Raw genomic sequence first — 20,155 nt, forward strand, 5'->3', positions numbered from 1 at the left:
ACCGATTCTCATATCCTATAAAATTTCTCCCACTCAATGTAAAACAATTTGCAAATCCGAGTTCACAAAGGTCGTATTTTACAAGCGATCAATATCAAGAGTGGTTTCCCCGACTAGAGAGTAACTTAACTGATAAACGATTCAACATTCGAGCATGGCCATGCATTTCATTTACAACTCCTCGAGTGGCCCTGAGAAATAACTATACCTGATAAGGGTTGGATATTTTCCTCAACTCGAATCCTGCAGATTTAAGCACAGTATGAAATTACCCAGAAAAAAATCCACTTAGCCTCCAGTTACGGCAGATCGTGAGAAAGAAACCAAAGTCACCCAAAAACTGCCTTAATCTCAAGAGACAGTCGATAGTCAAAAGAATCGACTCTAGGAACACAATGGATGTCCTATCCACGACCTGGCACCGAATGTTTATTAAACATTTAGGACTCCATTACGTTGTCACAAAAAGTTGTCCTACGAGGTATCGTCATAATCTCGTATCTGTGATCGATCAGTCAACCGTTTGACTTATGGCTCGTTGAACCCACCATCAATCGACTGCACAATATAATAGCCGGAGTTATCGGCTCACATTGGCGATTACGGACCAAAACAATTATAATGTAATTCAGTTTACTTTGTGGCGTTCAATGTTGTCAGTACAATCCACATGAAAAACAAAATATTATATATAAAACGATGAAGTTATAAATAGTATATGAAAAAGATAATGTATCAAATACATAATCAAGTACTACAACTCAGGAACATGTTTAATTCCCATGGAATTAACATGCCCTACATGCTTATCATAATTCAACGGTTTGGTGAGAGGATCCGCGATGTTATCATCCGTCGCAATCTTCTCAATCACTATCTCTTCTTGCTCCACGTAATCACGGATCAGGTGAGCTTTCCGAAGTACATGTCTAGATTTGTTGCTAGACTTTGGCTCCTTAGCCTAGAAAATGGCACCTCTATTGTCACAATAGATGGTGATCGGGTCATTCGAACTAGGAACTATCGAGAGCCCTTGTAAGAATTGACGCATCCTTATTGCTTCCTTTGCTGCCTCCGAAGCGGCATAGTACTCGGATTCAGTAGTACAATCTGCTACAACACTCTGTTTGGAACTCTTCCGGTGACCATGACACCATTAAGAGTGAAGACGAACCCGGATTTGAGATTTTGAATCATCTCGATCCGTTTGGAAGCTAGCATCTGCGTAACCGGTTGCGCATAGCTTAGTATCGCCTCCATAAGTCAATACCCAATCCTTAGTCCCCCGTAGGTACTTGAGGATATTTTTGACTGCTATCCAATGTGTTTCACCTGGAGTCTTTTGGTACCGACTCGTCATACTCAATGCATATGCCACGTCTGGACGTGTGCATATCATGACATACATGATCGATCCTATTGCAGATGCATAAGGAACACGACTCATGCGCTCTATCCCTTCAGGCGTCGTGGGTGACTGAGACTTGCTCAACTGCATCCCAGTCGTCATAGGAAGGTTCCCCTTCTTGGAGTTGGTCATGCTGAACCTCTCAAGAACCTTATCCAAATAAGACTCTTGACTAAGTGATAACGTCCGCCGTGATCTATCTCGGTAGATACGGATTCCCAAAATACGCTGTGCCTCACCCATATCTTTCATCTGGAAATGGTTCTTCAACCATTCTTTAACCGAAGATAGGAGAGGAATGTCATTCCCAATCAAGAGTATGTCATCGACATATAATATCAAGAATACAATCTTGCTCCCACTCGACTTGATATATAAGCATGGTTCTTCGACCGATCGAGTGAAACCATACTCTTTTATCACTTGGTCGAAATGATGATTCCAACTCCGAGAAGCTTGCTTAAGTCCATAAATGGAACGCTTAAGCTTGCATACTTTCTTAGAATGCTCAGGATCTATGAAACCTTCGGGTTGCACCATGTACAACTCTTCCTCCAAATAACCGTTTAAGAAGGCGGTTTTCACATCCATTTGCCAAATTTCATAATCATGAAATGCGGCAATCGCTAAGATTATCCGAATGGAACGTAGCATGACTACAGGTGCAAAAATCTCATCATAATGCAATCCGTGCACTTGAGTGAAACCTTTTGACACAAGTCGTGCCTTATAGATATCTGGTTGCGCGTCTACAGAACGCTTTATTTTGTAAAGCCATTTGCACTGTAGAGGTTTTACCTTATTAGGTAAATCAACTAGATCCCATACGTTATTCTCATACATGGAGTCCATCTCGGATTGCATGGCTTCAAGCCATAGCTTTGAGTCGGAACAGGCCATAGCACCTTTATAGGTTGCGGGTTCATTACTTTCTAGAAGTAAAACGTCATTCTCCTCGACCATACCAATGTATCTGTCCGGAGGATGAGAGTCTCTACCCGTCCTCCTAGGTTCCTCAGTTGGAGGTACAGCTTCCTCCATCTGTTCCTCGGTTATTGGTTCTGGAATCTCCGAAAGCTCGAAGGTTCTATTACTCGACTTGTTCTTGAGAATTCTTTCTCTAAGAACGTCGCACTAGCCGCAACAAAAACTCGATGTTCGGTAGGCGAATAGAAGTAATGACCAAATGTTCCTTTTGGATAACCTATAAAGTATGTCTTGACCGATCGCGGGCCGAGCTTATCCTCGTGTCTTCACTTGACATAAGCTTCGCAGCCCCAAACCCGAATAAAGGACAAGTTAGGGACCGTTCCCTTCCACATTTCATATGGAGTCTTGTCGACAGCTTTAGACGGACTTCGGTTATGTATAAGAGCGGCTGACAAAAGAGCATAACCCCATAATGAATCAGGCACTACCGTGTGACTCATCATGGATCGAACCATATCAAGTAAGGTTTGATTTCTCCGTTCGGACACACCATTCAATTGAGGTGTTCCAGGTGGAGCTAACTGCAAAACGATTCCACAGTCTTTCAGGTGTTGATCAAACTCATTTGAAAGATATTCGCCACCCCGATCTGAACGGAGTGCTTTAATCTTTCTACCCAGTTGGTTCTGTACCCTATTCTGGTATTCCTTGAATTTCTCAAAGGACTCACTTTTATGCTTCATTAAGTAGACATATCCGTATCTACTCAAATCGTCCGTGAAAGTGATAAAATATCTATAGCCATCTCTAGCGGTTATTGACATAGGTCCACACATGTCCGTATGTATGAGTCCTAATAGGTCACTAGCGCGCATTCTAACACCTTTGAAGGAAATTCGAGTCATCTTGCCAATAAGACATGATTCACACGTACCATATGTAGAAAAATCGAATGCGGGAATAGTCCCATTATCGACGAGTTTCTTCACGCGTTTCTCATTTATGTGTCCCATTCGACAATGCCATAGATAGGTTTGATCTTTGTCACCAACCTTTAATTTCTTATTATTCATGTGTCATACTTCCGTGGTTTGATCTAAGATGTAAATTCCATTCATGGAAACTGCTTTGCCATAAATCATTTCATTAAAAGAGAAAATACAACTATTATCCTTTATTGAAAATGTAAAACCGTCTTTAGCAAGTACGGAAACAGAAATAATGTTCTTAGATAAACTGGGTACATAGTAATGTAACGATTATTTAAAGATAACTCAAAACCACTAGGGAGTTGGATTACATATGTCCCCTTCGAGGCAGCGGCAACTCTTGCTCCATTCCCGACTCGCAGGTCCACATCACCTTTTCGAGAGGTATGATGTTCTTTAGGCCCTGCAAATGATTACTGAGATGAGAACCACAACGGTATCAAGTACCCAAGTTTCGAAACTTGCATGGTTAATCTCAATCATATGAATATAAGATGACATACCAACAGGAACGACGCGGCCTGCCTTGATGTCCTCACGGTAGACGAGACAGTTCCTCCTCCAATGTCCAGTCTTGTGACAATGGTGGCACTCTATGTCACCGCCCTTGCTCTTTGTCTTGCCCTGTGAGCCACTAGTCTCACCAGGCGCACTCTTACCATTTCCTGGCTTCTTAAACTTTGGCTTACCTACAGCTAGGTCGCCATGAGCCTTGCCCTTACCTTTACCTTTGTTGTAAATCGTGAGAACAACCTGCTTCACGCTCCCACTCAATTTCATATCCTTCTCGGTCTGTACGAGAAGGGAGTGTAGCTCATGCGGACTCCTTTTCAAGTCATTCATAAAGTAGTTCGCCCTGAAAAGGGCAAAACCATCGTGAAGAGAATGAAGCATTCGGTCAATGACAATGCTCTCACTGATTTTACAATTCAGTGCCTCCAGCTTCTCGACATTCTCAATCATGTGAAGAATGTGTGGGCTAACCGGTTGACCCTTCTGGAGTTTCGCATCTAAGAAGCGACAGGTATGCTCATATGTAATGATTCTCGGTGCCTTTGAGAACTCGTTAGTGAGCGTGGTGAAAATCTTGTTTGCACCTTGGGCAATGAAGCGTCTCTGCAAATTGGTTTCCATTGCAAAGATGAGTACGTTCTTTATCGCACCCTCTTCCATAACGAAATCACTATAAGCAAGTGACTCGTTGGCTCCTGCATTGGGGCCTGGGTTGACCGGTATTGGCTCAGTTAAATACCTGAGCTTACCGTCAGCAGTGGCAGCATTCCGTAGTGCCGCCTCCCAGTCCGCAAAGTTGGACCCATCATTCTTGATCGAGTGGGTGATTCATTTGGTCCATGAACATTTTAAGCCAGGACGAACGATCTAGTGTGGAACTAGGCATTGGGATTGCGTTATTTCCAGCCATTTGTTGTAACAGTATTATTGATAATAAACGTGTTCTACACTGCGAAAGAAGAATAAAATAATAAGCATGTGCATCGTTTTTATTTTAAGTCTAATGAACTAAAGTCATAACGCGAAGACTCAAAACATTTATACAATTGACCTCCCTCAAGAATTATATAAATGACTCAAAGACTCAATTCTCTGTAAATTGATAAGCTAACCTTTTAGCTAATTCTACCGTTAGAATTCTTGGTCGATAAATTTCTGTAAATACTATCTTTAGTCCATCATAATCACGAGAAACTCTTCGGACTATGATGTTGAGGTAAACTAAGTCAACACAACTACTTACCCAACGTAGAAGGGGTCATATTAGGCCTACCGACGAAGAAGGGATTCATAGATGTTTGCCCTTATAAAGACTAATCTCAATTTCCGTTTTAGAGGAAGATCCCATCAACTTTATTTAAATTCATTTTAAGTGAACTATAATCTAGCATGCGAGAATGATTAAACTAAAGTGATGTCTTAAAGTCTGTGACATCTGCATGTCCATGAAAACTAACATACAACCTATATGAGTCAATTTTCATGCATTTTAGTAGTAGGTGGTTTGGTTTTAGGCGGAAAATGATGCAATTACTAACATGTGAATGAAACGCGATAATAATGAAAAACGTAAAAAAAAAAAAAAAAAAAAAAAAAAAGTCCTAGTGTGGCCTATCCTATCAAAATGAACAATAAATACAAGTTTGGAATCCATCCTTGGACCCGAGAAGCTTGTCTTGATGTTCCATCTTGATCCATGTAGCGGGAGTGAGCTTGAATCTTCATCTTTAGTCTTCTTTGAAATTACAATAAATAAAATTACATAATTGACCTATTTATTACATTCTAATTTCAAAACCCAAAACTAAAATAAAGGAGATTCGAGATCTCATAATTACATAAAAATCATGTTTCCTTCATTACGAAAACATAATTTGACTAAGGCCACACTAAGTATTACAAATTACAACCGATTGCAAAATTAAATACGTAAATAAAATTCATTCATTCGATTCATTCAACAAAATTAAAAGCATCAACTAAAATAAATTAAACATACATTACACAATTCTTTCATTATGTTGATTAATTTATCCAAACCACCTATTTAAATTAAATTAAGTGACAATTCCGCAATTTAATCACATTAATTTCATTCTTAATCCATATTAAACTTGTAATATGAATTCTATCCGTCAAAATTTTAAACTGCTTTAAAATAACTCGGTATCTTTAAATTGTGAACCGATTCACAATAACTAATTGGCCAAAATAAAATAAAAAAAAACAAAATCCAATTTTTCTTCCTTTTGGGTCTCGGCAAAAAGGAAAACAAAATTTTTTTTTTATTTGTAAACTCAGCTCACGGCTGACAAAAAAAACAGCCAATAATTTTTGTTTTCTCGGAAATAAGGCAAAAAAGAAAAATAACCCAAAAAAAAACAGTTTTTTTTTTTTTTTATTTTTTTTTTTATGAACACTGTTCACGGTGAACAGTACCGAACAGAAAAAAAAAAAAAAAACAACAACGGCAAAAAAAAATAAAACAACCGTCACAAAAAAAACTTGCGGCAAGAATTGCCCTAAAACAAAACCGATGAAGAAAATGTTTACAATTGCCATATAGAACGTGATTTAGCAAGTGAATTAATGAACATGATTAATCTTATATACTAAAACTATATAGCAAAAACAAGTTCTTGTCTCATCGACATGATTATTCCATTAACAATTTAATTTAATCCGAATTAAATCAAGGTATCTACAAATTCATTTTATTATCATCTTAACATATTAAAACAATAATTCATATGAATCAAATGGAAATAAATCATCAACAAAGGAAAAAACAGGCCGAAAAAAAATTCTCTCGGCACAAAAAAAATTTCAGCCGAAAACCCTAATTTTTTTTTCCGAAATCCCCATTGTTTACATACATATTTTATGAAAATCATCAAAAATAAAATCGTGACCTAATGCTCTGATACCACTTGTGGGAAATAATCTGTATACTTCCCTTAATTTAGAAGGATTATAACGATTTAACAATGATGATTAAAGGTCATAAACAAAATACATAAACAAAGTATAGGGATTCAGAATTAACCTTCGGTCCTAGCAAATATGGCCTAAGAACAATATCAAAATTGATATTCGCCTATTAGTTGCACCCAAGACGATATGAGATATGCCCTTTGATTATGCTAGAAATCGATCTAAAATTTTCTGTAAAATTTAGTTGTTTTTGTGTTTTTCTGATGAGAGAGGAGGCAAGGTCCAAGAAAAGAATTAGGGTAGAAGAATTCTCACCCTTTCTTTCTTATAGTAGCCGAAATTAGGAGTCAATTAGGAAAGAATAAATCTCTCCTAATTTTCGGCCTAACTGACCGAAATAAGGAGATTATTCTCCTTATTTTTGGTCTTTCCAAAAATATATAAAATATGTTGAATTGTCATCTAGTGAGGATCGAACCCATGACCTCTTGGTTTGTGTACCCTCACTATTACCACTATGACACATTCATCTTGTTGATATTAAACATAACTGATTATATTTAATTACGAATTAACAGATTAATTCGTCCAAGCTAACATTAAATATATTTAACTAAATATAACTTATTATATTTAATTTACGAATTGTGATTAATTCGTCTCAACTTAATATTATTTAATTTTATTAAATAATTATCTCATCAACACATTGACTAACTTTTTAGTCATTTTGGGCATCAATGTGATTATATTTCTATAACCACATTTCTCAAACACATCCTATAGGTGTGACCTTTAGGGACCAGTTGATCACCGCCATCTGTATGATAATAACGTCAAACTTTCTAGCAAGCCAACCGTTATTAGGTAAACGTTAATCAACTGATTAAATATACGAAGTATACCCTTGTGAACCTGTAAGAGATTTACAAATGTTATCACACTAATTTGTGGAGGACACTAGCTCCAACAGCATCATGCTTGCATAATTTCCTATCGTATTGGCCATTGAGGACAATGCCCATACTAGTGTGGGGATGGGAAATTCTAACTTGACTTCTATTCAAAAATCCAAAAAAATCAAAAATTTCGAAAAATACAAAAAAATTGAAAAATTGAAAAAATCAAAAACATGTTCATTTTCTTTTTAGTATAGTCTTGTATATATTGTATATATTGTGTTTGTTCATCCTTGTTCACATTGATCGACTACGCCATATCCGAGACATGAGGATATTGAAGACCGCATGGTATGATCTTTCCAATCTCCTTTTTCCTCTTTATGTTAATGACTATGTGGCTTTATTTTGATTGATGCGGTATAAACGATGTGAATCTAGGATTGCATTTAGATTATTTGGCATACTAGTTGGTAGAAGCATATGCATTAGGATGTATAAATGTTAGTTGCATCATGACATGCAGTTGCATGTTAGAAAATTTTTGTGAAACCGTCTACTTGGGAAGCTTGACAAGTTTATATAGGCCCTAGTAGATTCTTTTTTCTTCTAAAGACTTTGCTTGTTAGAATACTTGTAAAACACCGTAGGATGTGTCATGCTAGTATCCTTTGACCTATGGATTAAGGCCTAGTCAAGAGTACCTTGTGGTGTGATAACTCCTTGGCTACCGTTTATTCCAAGGTGACCCTTGAAACCATGCAACCATCATTCATCCATGTTCTACCATACATTTTGTCATCAAAGGGAATGGGCACAAAAATTGTTCAAAATTTGAGTTCAAGAAATGAAAAGAAAAGAAAAGAAAAAGTTTGCAAAATGCATCAAAAGAAAAGAGGAGTAACAAAAATGAAAACTCTTATGCTTCAAATATAAGGCACCCTCGTTACTAATTGGGGTGACTTTGAAAATGTTCAAAAGAAAAATGCAAAAGTTGAAAAGTTGTCAAGTATTGAAATGCCAAACATCAAAAGAAATGGCAAAAGAAAGTGTTCTCAAATGTTATATGCCACAAGAAATTGGGGGGAAAAACAACAACAAAAGCAAACTCCCAAATGAAACTCAAATACTATCGATCCCTTTATCCATCGTATCCATTTTTGTGCATGGTAGAGAGGGGACGACCCTTCTTCTTGTCTAGGCAAGAAGGGGAATTCCGCGATCCTCCAGTGTTTCTAACACCATAGGGAGTCTATTCTTGACAAATGCATTTAACGATTGAAGACAAAGGTACCCTAGCTTGACACAACTTGGAGGTGATTTATTGGTATTCTTCTAGGCTTAGTAGTTTGAAGAAATTGCATCTATGAAGGAGTGTGTGCCCTTGAATTGCTTCCCTTGTAGATAATTTCCGCCACTTAGATGAGGAAAGTGGCTATTCTTTTGTAGATGCATCCATTACTTGATTTTGTGTGCTTTAATGTTTGGATGTGTCGCCATTTTGGCAAGACCCACCTTGCCTTGCAAGAAGGCATTCTACCTCATGGTTGTCTTGTTGTGAGTTGAAAGGGCGGAGTGAGACCCGCTAATTGTCTCATATCGGCTATGCTATTAGGTTAGTTTAAATAACGGTCCTAGTTTTGTCACCTCTTTACTCGGGATGAGCAAAGGTTCGGTTTGGGGATATTTGATGTGACCATTATTTGAGCACATTTAGTCCCCGAATTAGCCTCGTTCCTATGCTTTTTAGTGCATATTTGGGTCATTTACTATCTTTAGTCCTTTGTTTTGCATATTCTTTGAGGTTTTGTTTCCTTGGTAAGAGAGGAGTGCAAACCTTGCATTTTCATGGCAAAATAGAGCTAAATTGATCGAATCTAATGACCAAGCATCAAAGAGAAGACAAGACTAGAAGGCCTTTGTACATATTATAGTAAATGGGCAATGATGAAGAAATCCTTGCATCCCCGACTAAATCCCGGAGGATTATTGGAAGAAGAAAAGAAGAAAAGAAAGCTGTGACGAAATCCGCCCGTCCAACTAGGCAAGACGCCCGTCCAAGACGTGAGGAATCCGAGCGTCTTTGCCATCAAGACGCCCGTCCAACTACAGAACAATCCGCTCGTCCAACCTATCAATCCGCCCGTCCATCCACCAGGAAATCCGCTCGTCTCGACACCTTGGACGCTCGGATTCCCTTACAGTCCCATACGTCCTTTTCTTCCCTCCATGAAAGATGCGCATATTTATGAAAGACCGCCAAAAAGGAGACTCGCATCTTTTCTAAGAGGAGCGATTCCTCAAGGACTTAATCGTCATTTAAGCCCTTAGTAAACCCTAACTTGTGTACCTAATCCCCACTATAAATACCCCATTACTCTAATTAGATAATCATGTTCTTCTTATCAATCCTTAGTGTAGTTTATATCATTCTAATCTCTTCTTAATCTTGTAATCAACTTCTAATCAAGTCTTAATACAAATCTCATTTCCTTAATTTCTCTTTTGTTCATCTTTTATTTTGGGTAATTGAAGATTATTTGGGTTATTATTGGGAGATTGACAACCTTTCAATCAATCATCAAGTACTTCTATTACTCTTTGCTTTATTTTGGAATCATTAGTAGATATAATTCTCTTAATCCCTTTTTAATTATTGTTAATCATCTTCATTTATTCATCATGTTTTGCTTTGTTAATGTGATTGACAACCTTGTTAACATGCTAAACATGATAATGAGTGATTAGTTTCCTTAACTAGGGTTAATAGGTAATTAGGGAAAACCAACATGGGGAATGATTAATGGTTAATTTAATATGTATTCATAGTTTATTTGCTTGCTTGTTGTGATCTCAACTTATGCACATGTTATGTTTGATGAAATGCAAGCCTATGAATCCTTGCATTTTTTACCCATCACTTACCTTTTCAATGAGACTTGTAAGACATAAACCAACTCGAGTCTCATTAGACCATGCATATAGTTAAGTAGGGAGGATTAAGTCGACTTATAGGTGTTGTACAATCTAATCGATTCGGCTCCGGGACCCAAACCTTCCTAGGATTATAAGATATAAACCAACTCGATCCATCACAACAATAATTGCTTGCATATAATTTGAGAATATGTTTGTATGATCAATTCCCTTGAATCCCCTATGACCCCATGACACCCTAGTGCTTTTAATCAATTGTTTACATCCCTTTTTAATCATCTTGCTTGTTTACTTTTATTGTTATTTAGTTTAGTGATCTTCTCATCTCAACCCCAAATCGTGACACCCCTAGACACCGCTACTTGCAATCTAAAATCCTACATCAATACCCATCCCTTGGGATCCGACCTTTATTTTCCTCTTTACTAATAGTAGAGTTGTTTGTGAAGTTATAAATATTATTTTGGTCTAGGTGCTCTTAACGACAAGTAACCGAAAACTAAATCTCCAAGTGAGTGAGTCCGACCAGGTATCATCCACGACGGTCTCATTCACGGCCTTGCAAGGGGCTGGGCTACACTCATAATCCATAGGCACCTCAGTCGTTAAACTCTCAGAATCCATAGGCACCTCAGGAGACAACTCAGGTAAACTAACAGGAATGCAATCATCAAGCAAAGGGACGCAATCATCAAGCATAGCCGGAGACAATAAGGGCTTCTTTCCTTTCCTTTCAGTGGCAAAGGGATCAGTTTGAGAAGATTCTCGTTTCCTGTTTGAGTTAATAGCTAAACGGTCGTGCACAACTTGTAGCTCTCTGGAAATATCCTTGTTATGAGGATTAATTTTGAGAGCACATTTAAAATCAACAGCGGCCTTTGGAAGGAGATTCAAATGCGTAAAAGCTAACCCCCTTCCGTAGAGAGCTTTAACGTTTGAAGGATCAATGTATAAAACTAAAGTGCAATACCAGCAAACTTGTTCGTAATCGGGTGTCTTCAGATCACAAACTGCCAAATTCAAAATGAGGGAGAGGGCAAGAGAAGTTGCAGAAGATTCATCATAATTAGAAGGGGTACCCATAAGCAAGAGAAATTTAAGAGCGATTTTATAATGAAAGTACGCCAAAGGGACAACACCCATTTTAAAGAACATGTTTCCCTTATCCTTAAGAAGGCCGACACTCTTAAACGATGGGACACCACATTCCATAACGACTTCACCAAGGATCTCATCCATGATCGGACAATCATTGATAAGGTTATTTTCAGTCGTTTGCCTTAGTCAAAATAAATCCTAAACTACTACTAACAAGATAGCTAGCGGTAAGTCAGGGTCAAATCCACAGGGAGGCTAGTTAATTTATCAAGTTTGTTTATATCTAAGTTTCACTTAAAGTAATAATTTTGGGGTTTGTTGATTTGATATCTAACAACTAATTGCAAGTAAATTAATGATGAATAACAATAATATTAAAGAGTCTAGAGAGTCGGGTTCACTAGGTAGTCATCAAAGGGTAGAATTTAATTCATTGATTGAGCAATTTATATTATTGAAAGTCAAATGATCGATTGATTCTAATATGTCTTTTTAGATCTAACTTAACATACAATCGCTATAATTAAGTCAGTCTAATTTAATTATCGTGGCCTATACTAGTCTTAACCATGTTGGTGATAATCCTTGTTTATGCGATACTAATTAATCAATTCTGATCAGTAATCAACTAATTAGAATAAAACAATAATTGAACAACAATAGAAAGAAATTTAAGTACAATCAATTAATAATAACCCCTATTCTAACAACCTAGATCCCATTTCACCCTAGATAGTAAATTAGCTACTCATACTAATAACAATAACATTAACGATATAAGAAGACATAATTAAGAACATAATAAGATGAACAATAATGAGTGAATAAATATTAAAGAGAGATTGATACCGTAATAACGCAATGCTTAGATCCGGAAAGAAGAACAATAATATAAACTAAACTAAGTATTTTAGAGAGTTTGTAGAGTAGCTAAACTAAACCTACGGAAATTTAAGCATAAATAAACTAAGGTACGAGTTTAGGTATTTATAGTAAATCATAACCGACTTAAGGAAAATTGCGGAAATTATCGAAATTATAGGTTCCTCGATCGAGTCCTTGGTGCACTCGATCAAGCCCTTGGTCAGTTGATCGAGGAATCATCTGTTTTCTGCTCCTTTCTTCGTGTTGTCTTCTTAACTTCTCTTCCTTTATTCTTATGGATTCCTATGCCATGCTTCGTGTATTCCTCCATGCCTACTCCGCGATGCCCATTTCATTTCCTTTGCTCCTCAAATGCATCATTCCTGCATTAAACATCAAATAGCGGAAGTATCGACATTCTAACATAAAAGGCATATAAATAAGACAAACTAGCACGAAATCGTATCAAAAGCAATTAAGGGGAGGCATAAATATGTATATAATTATGACTCATCAAACTCCCCCAAACTATCTCTTTCCTTGTCCTCAAGCAAAGCAACACACAATACAAAAGGCAATCATACAAATGGCGAATAAACAACTCAGAGCTAATATTTAATGCATACAAATCCCAAGCTATCCATATCTGTAACAAAGCAATGACCAAAGTACACCAATAAAACAAATTCAAAGGTACGGGAAATAGAAAAATGCAGCTCAAGTCTCAAGTCACCATACTATAGACAAATGCCAAATACCTTTCGATCTTGCAAGACAAATTAGTCAGATTCTCGCGGATTTCACTCATGCACTCATAAGTATGTAAGGGTGAGTTATATATGAAGATAGAAAGAAATAGAAATACTCACGCGAGTTATGAAACATGCATGCAATTTAATGTGATAGAGATTTCTCCAACTAATATGTAATCACCATATGTAGACAAAAGTACATGTATCAAGGACAATAAGGGTGGCAAATGGGTTAAAGGGATAGAAATGGTTTGTGCCAAAACACGTTATGGATATGTGGAGCTAAGACGGTAGTCGCAGCGCTAAACCAAAATAAAAACCAAATCTTTGATAATAAATACACCCAACTTAGAGAAATAATCTCAACTTTACGACACATGAGAATGAATGAAGTATTCTCCAACTATGCATTAGACTCTAACGACCATCCTTTTGATCCTTGACAAAACCAAATGAAGCAATCTCTTTTCTTCTTTTATTTTTCTAATTTTTTCGATTTTTTTTTTCTTTTTCCAACACAAGGATACAACACAATTGCTAAATAATTCTACTACACCCACAATAGACATTAATAGTCCCATTTCCAACCATAGTAGTAAAGTAGACATGATAAACAAGCAACTGCGACTATCTCAATAAGGTAGGTAAATTCTTAGATTGTAGCTAATAAATGTAGGATATAGAATGGCTATAAGGGTTCAAACGGGCTAAACAAAAGGTAATGTATGGCTTATTTGAACAGTTAGAACAGCCTATCCACATGTACTTAGTCAAATGAAAGAAATAAAAGTATCAAGAAATCAATGTCACACTTATGTAGTTTGATATTACATATTCCACAAGGAGAAACCACACTCAAGCCTATTTGACAAATGAGACCAGTTTATTGATGTTACTGGCCTAGGAAGCTCTATAGACCTCAGAATTTAAGTAGTTTACCAACATAATTGTGTCAAATATAATCAATATAAGGCATGTCAATACGGTTAAGACTTGAATTATGAGCTTTGTTTTCATGGCTAACGAGCACTAATGGAAAAAACCTTTATTGCGTCAGTTGTAGAGGGTCTCTTGCGTCGGCTCTAGACTGACGTATATTGAGGGGTCGTATTTGCTCCTGCGTCAGTTGTGGAACTGACGCAAATTTGCGTCAGTTGTACTTTAAAAACCGACGCAAAAAAGCACCATTTGCGTCAGTTGTGTTTTAAAAACCGACGCAATAAATATGTAGAACTAACGCAAATAGTTCAACATTTGCGTCAGTTCTTATAGAATGATGTATTTTATTTATTTTTTGCGTCATTTGTTATCATAACCGATGCAATTGATATTTTGTTTTAGGGCCAATTCATTTTTCTCATTTGCATCATTTCTTTCAAGAACCGACGTAATTTATTAATGCTTTTTTTATATAAAAATTTGCTGCCGGAATTACATAAAACTCACAATCAGAATACCAAAACTTAAAAACCTGCAACAGGATATCTAACCAACCACTAATACATCAAATGTAAAACAAACATCTTATTCAACCCAACAACGTTCCAAATACAATCCAAAGTACAAATAATAATCTCACAAACGTCTTAGTTACTAAGCTAATCTATACTAATTGTTCTCTAAACATCTAGTAAACTTACATAAAACTATATATCAATCCAAACTCGATGCCACAAACCTAACACAACTCAACGTCTCAATCGGACATACTCAAGTATCCTATATATCAATCCAAACTTGACTAGGTCTGGGAATCTAGGATGATCAAAAGCATAGTTGAGAGCTTCGTTCAGCCGAATTCCGTGTCTGCAAAACTTCTTTCAACACGGATTTGATAACACCCTTAAGCTAATAATCAGAGTTGCAATGCTGCAACAAAAAGCTAACACAAAAACAAAGAAATAAGGAGTATGCCGTCGACATTCAATGAAGTTCCTCGACCCAGTATCACCGAGGCGTTACTTGTTCACAAGTGGTGCATGATTAAAAGCCTTGACCTCTAGATTGCCTTTTATTGCCAATCTTTTCTAACTAGAGCACTGGTTTCAACAACTATCAGGTATAGAGTAGTAAACTTAAAAAGATAGGAAGAAATCAAGTATTCTACTCATTTTATGGCCTACTAAAAGTGAAAAGTAGTAAACCTTCCATTCTGGGAGCCTCATATTTATTCAACTTTACATCAAAAATACAGTCTCGACCCCGCATCACCTGTGTAAAGTAAGATTACAGACATTTCAGAGCATAATATGATTGGATCAAACCACATAGCTAAAATGAGAGCAGAAAATTAACTCATACAGCATATAAAACCAAGGCCTTTTTCATTGGTAGTCTGTTGAACTCAAACTTCTCTCGAGCGCGCAAGGACAAAGAAAGATATGGTGAAAACATGAAGATAGCCCTACGTTGGGTAAACCTATAAGAATTAACCTGTGTTGTAAATAGTAATACTCCAGTCATCATTAACATGCATGAGCAATAGTGACTTGTTGTCGAGTCGATACGTGATATGGCAGTGATATGACTCGTCAAAGTAACAGACCAAAAATCAATAAGCAAACCAGGAATGCTATTCATATCAGACCAGAGGAACTTCTCTGAGTCCTCAATCAATGAACCACTAGACCACAACCATGGTTCATCAGTTGCTCGCTACAATCCCCACAACAAGGCTGTAATTACTAACCATCACTTCTAGAAAATGTTCTTATTTGTAGGGCTATGCACTCCCACTCCCCTGCCTACAAATTGGCATTTGGCAACTTGTAAGTGGCTCAGTAGTCAGTCCTTGTCTTAACAAGAGAATCAATTTTGAAAGATTTAGTCCCCAAAATAAATAAATCAAATTGGAAAGATGGGATCGAAAGGCATACCATACTAGTACATTATGTTTTCCTAATAACGGGTAAAACGCCTCTCAGTCTCTTTTACTAAATGGTACTCTTCAAGCGAAACTAAGCTATTAAAACAATACTCCCTCCATTTTTCTGTTTTCTTCCATTTTTCTAATATATGTGAGGAGTATTTTAATGAAATGGGAAGAAAACGAAAAAAATGAAGGGAGTATTACTTTGGTGCCTCAAAGGCTTTTGCTTGTGTCGAGTTAAATTTAGCATCAGATGTACACAAGCCTTTGTCGAAAATACAATGAACTTAAATTTAGAGGAACTAGCGTGAAAATTGTGTCAAAATTGCACCTAGGCTTCCTACAACAACCACTTTCCTTTTCCAAATATTCAATTCATAATGCGTATGCTAAGAATTACAGAGATAATAATAGGAAAGACAAAGGAGGTATAATGGTTAGCGGGCAGCTTCGAGTCCCTCCTTAAAAGATAAAGGAGCTTTAGCATGGCTATTCAGTTCAATAAATTGTCTTTTTTTATTTTTTGTTTTTGAAAAGTTTGGGTTTCACACTGCATAGCTTGACTATGGTGGCAACTTTTATTTGGAAGCTTGGACAAGCATCTGTACTAAATGGCTACTCAAATGAGGAAACGATTTTCTAAGGGGTACAAAGTCCATACTATATTTAAGTCAATAAAGGAACTGAAGTAAACATTCCTTACTAACTCAATAGGAAACTCCAAACAGGATATCACAAACAAAGATACATAACTAGGCTCATCAATTTATATGTTGATCAACATGAATGAAAGTGCGCTATTGGACATTAGATGCAACAAGATTTTGTTCAAATACCTAGATGACAGACTATACCTCGAAGATCATTCTTGCAATGCTTAATCAAGTCGAAAATCACTCTAAAACCACACACCGCAAGCTATATAATCAGATAAATATAAATAATACCTGTTGTTTATGATCCCATCTTTATTGTAATGGTGCAAGCCAACAAGCTTTTTGCCCATATCTTGTAGCAGCTGCCTCAGCGACACTGATTATACATCTCCTGAATTCAATTATTAAAGATATGATGTTAAAAGCATCTTAATGGAATTACAAAAACTATACTTCGCATCCATACAAAATTACCCTACAAAACTATGTACCAATTTATCAGATTAGTAAAGAAAAATAAATAAACATCAGAGATATCGATTATCAACAAATAAGTAATCATATCATTGATGAGAAAAAAAGAGATAAATTGAAAATGAAATTAATTTAAAAAGTTAGGGTTTGAGTAATTATGAATTTCAGTAACATAAACCAAAGAATCAGTCTATTAAAACTTATAATTAGGGAATTCGACTAACAATTTAATGGTTATAAGACAAATAAAGATTATATAACTCACCGATCTGATTTTACTAATTAGAAATTGAGATTTGGGGAAAACCATTGTAATTGATTGAACTGTGGTTGAGCGACTGTGGCTGAGCGAGAGTAGACTGATGATGGAGGAGAGGGCTGCTAACAAAGACAAGGACGATCGGCGGGTAGAACGACGACGGTTGTGTATGGTGCTTAGAAGAAGGAAGATCTAAAAGGAATGAGAGGGATATGGCTTTTAGAGGGACACGATAACGAAGTACACGGTACGATGGTGGTGGTTGTGGTGGTGGTGCTGGACTGGTGGTGGTGCTGGACTGTTGGCGGTGCGACGATCGAGCAACCCAATAAGGTTTGGTGATTGGTGGAGGAAGAAGAACGGATGAGTAATTGGAATATTAGGGAGTGTTTGTTTTAACTCATAAAGGTATGAGGTATGAGTTTGGAATGAGCCAAACCCATACTAGGTGTTTGATTGGCAAAAATAGAGGTTTAATACCCATACCTCAAACCCATGAGGTATGGGTTTCTCGTACCTAAGGGAGAGGTGGTTGTGAGATTGATACCCATGGGTATCAAATAATAAAACGAAAAATCATGAAAAAACTCAAATGGAATATTTTAAAAGAAATTTTTTTACATTATTTGATTAAATCTTTATTTTCATGATTTTTAATATCAAAAATAATTATTTTTAATGTTGTATTTTAGATTTTTTTTAACTTTGATGAAGTTCAACCTCATTCCACCCAAAATCGAAACAAACACATGGTATGAGGAATCAAGTTCCAAACCCATACTACCCGGGTATGATTCCTGATTCCAAACCCATACCCATGCGCGAACCAAACGCGCCCTTAAGGGTTTTCTTTGATACGTCTAGAGTAATAGAGAAGTTTTGAGAGTGTGTGTATAACATTTGTTTTTTTTTTAATTAATATCATTTGCATCGGCTTCAGGTACAACTGATGAAAAAACGTATAATATCAAATAAGTCGGTTTAGTAACATAACTTATGTATTTGATCAAATACATCAGTTTTGCTGAGAACCGACGCATTATATACGTTAGTTTCTTTTAAGAACCGACGCATTAAGTTTACCTGTTGGGCGAAAATGCATTCCTTCCAAAAGTGAGTACTTTTTGTGTCGTGTTTTTTAAAACTGACGTAATTCAATTTACATGGACAACTAAATGGGATTCAAATGTAAAAACAATGTAATTTAACATCGTTGTTATTTAATTCACCAAGACTCGACCTAAAACAAAGGAAAAAAAACATGTTTTTGTATTTTGAATTTTTTAATTTTTATGCATAACATAAATAAAACACACAACATAAATAAAGACTCCTCCCCCGAACCTAAATGTCACAGTGTCCTCATTGTGACGCCTACAGCATATCAATCACACACAAATCCAGCAACCTAAAGGACACTACTTGTAATACCCGTCCTTTTAGGGACCCGTTGACCGGCGTTGACCGACCTTAGAAGCGTGTTGTAGCCTTTGGGAATTCGTACAAGCGGTGTCTCGTGTTGTGATAGACCTTGGGACGAGTGGTACTCGATCTAGTCGAGGCTACTCGATCGAGTAGCTTGGGGACTCGATCGAGTAGGGGCCACTCGATCGAGTGAGTTGGTTACTCGATCGAGTAGCGTCTTTTCAGTGAGGGTTTATAATCGTGTTTTGATAGAATCGCAAATCATTTCCGCCTCCTTCCTTCAGACCTATATGTCGCCTTACCTCATTTGCTTCACCATAATTCCTTCCATGGGAGCCTTTAAGGATGCTTGTGCCTTGGGGGTAGGTTGCTTGAGTCGGGTAGCGGTCTTGACGCCGATATGCGATGCGTAGGTATGTCATTGATGTGACCATAATTAGAGCACATTTAGTCCCCAAATTAGCCTTGTTCCCATGGTTTTTAGTGCATATTTGGGTCATTTATTGTCTTTAGTTCTTTGTTTTTCATATTCTTTGAGGTTTTGATCCCTTGGTAGGAAAGGAGTTCAAACCTTGCATTTTCATGGCAAAATGAGGCTAAAATTGATTGAATTCAATGACCAAGCATCAAGGAGAGACAAGATTAGAAGGCCTTTGTACATAATATAGTAGATGGGCAATGATGAGAAAAGATCCTTGCATCCTCGAGGAAATCCCCAAGGATTCTATGAAGAAAAAGGAAGAAAAGAAGAAGAAACGAGACTGCACAGCAATCTGTGCGTCTTCCCCAGAAGACGCCCGTCTCCACCACCACAATCCGTGTGTCTTCTCCCCAAGACGCCTGGGCAAAGATTCCAGAAGACGCCCGTCTTCACCCCAAGACGCCCGGGCAGAGACCACCAAATCCGCCCGTCCCGTGCTAAAGACGCCCGGATTCTCAGGCAGACCCATTTCGTCTTCTTCAAGCTTCAAGGAAGGATGCACATCTTTTTCTATAGACCGGAGTCTTTCCAAAAAGACCGGTGTTTCCTTAAGTAGGGACTTAATCGTCATTTAAGCCCTTAGGTAACCCTAATTCATCCACCTAATCCCCACTATAAATACCTCATTAGTCTAATTAGAAGAGCATGTTCTTCTTAGCAATCTTTA

This window comes from Silene latifolia, chromosome Y (assembly GCF_048544455.1).
Source record: "Silene latifolia isolate original U9 population chromosome Y, ASM4854445v1, whole genome shotgun sequence".
Classification (NCBI taxonomy): domain Eukaryota; kingdom Viridiplantae; phylum Streptophyta; class Magnoliopsida; order Caryophyllales; family Caryophyllaceae; genus Silene; species Silene latifolia.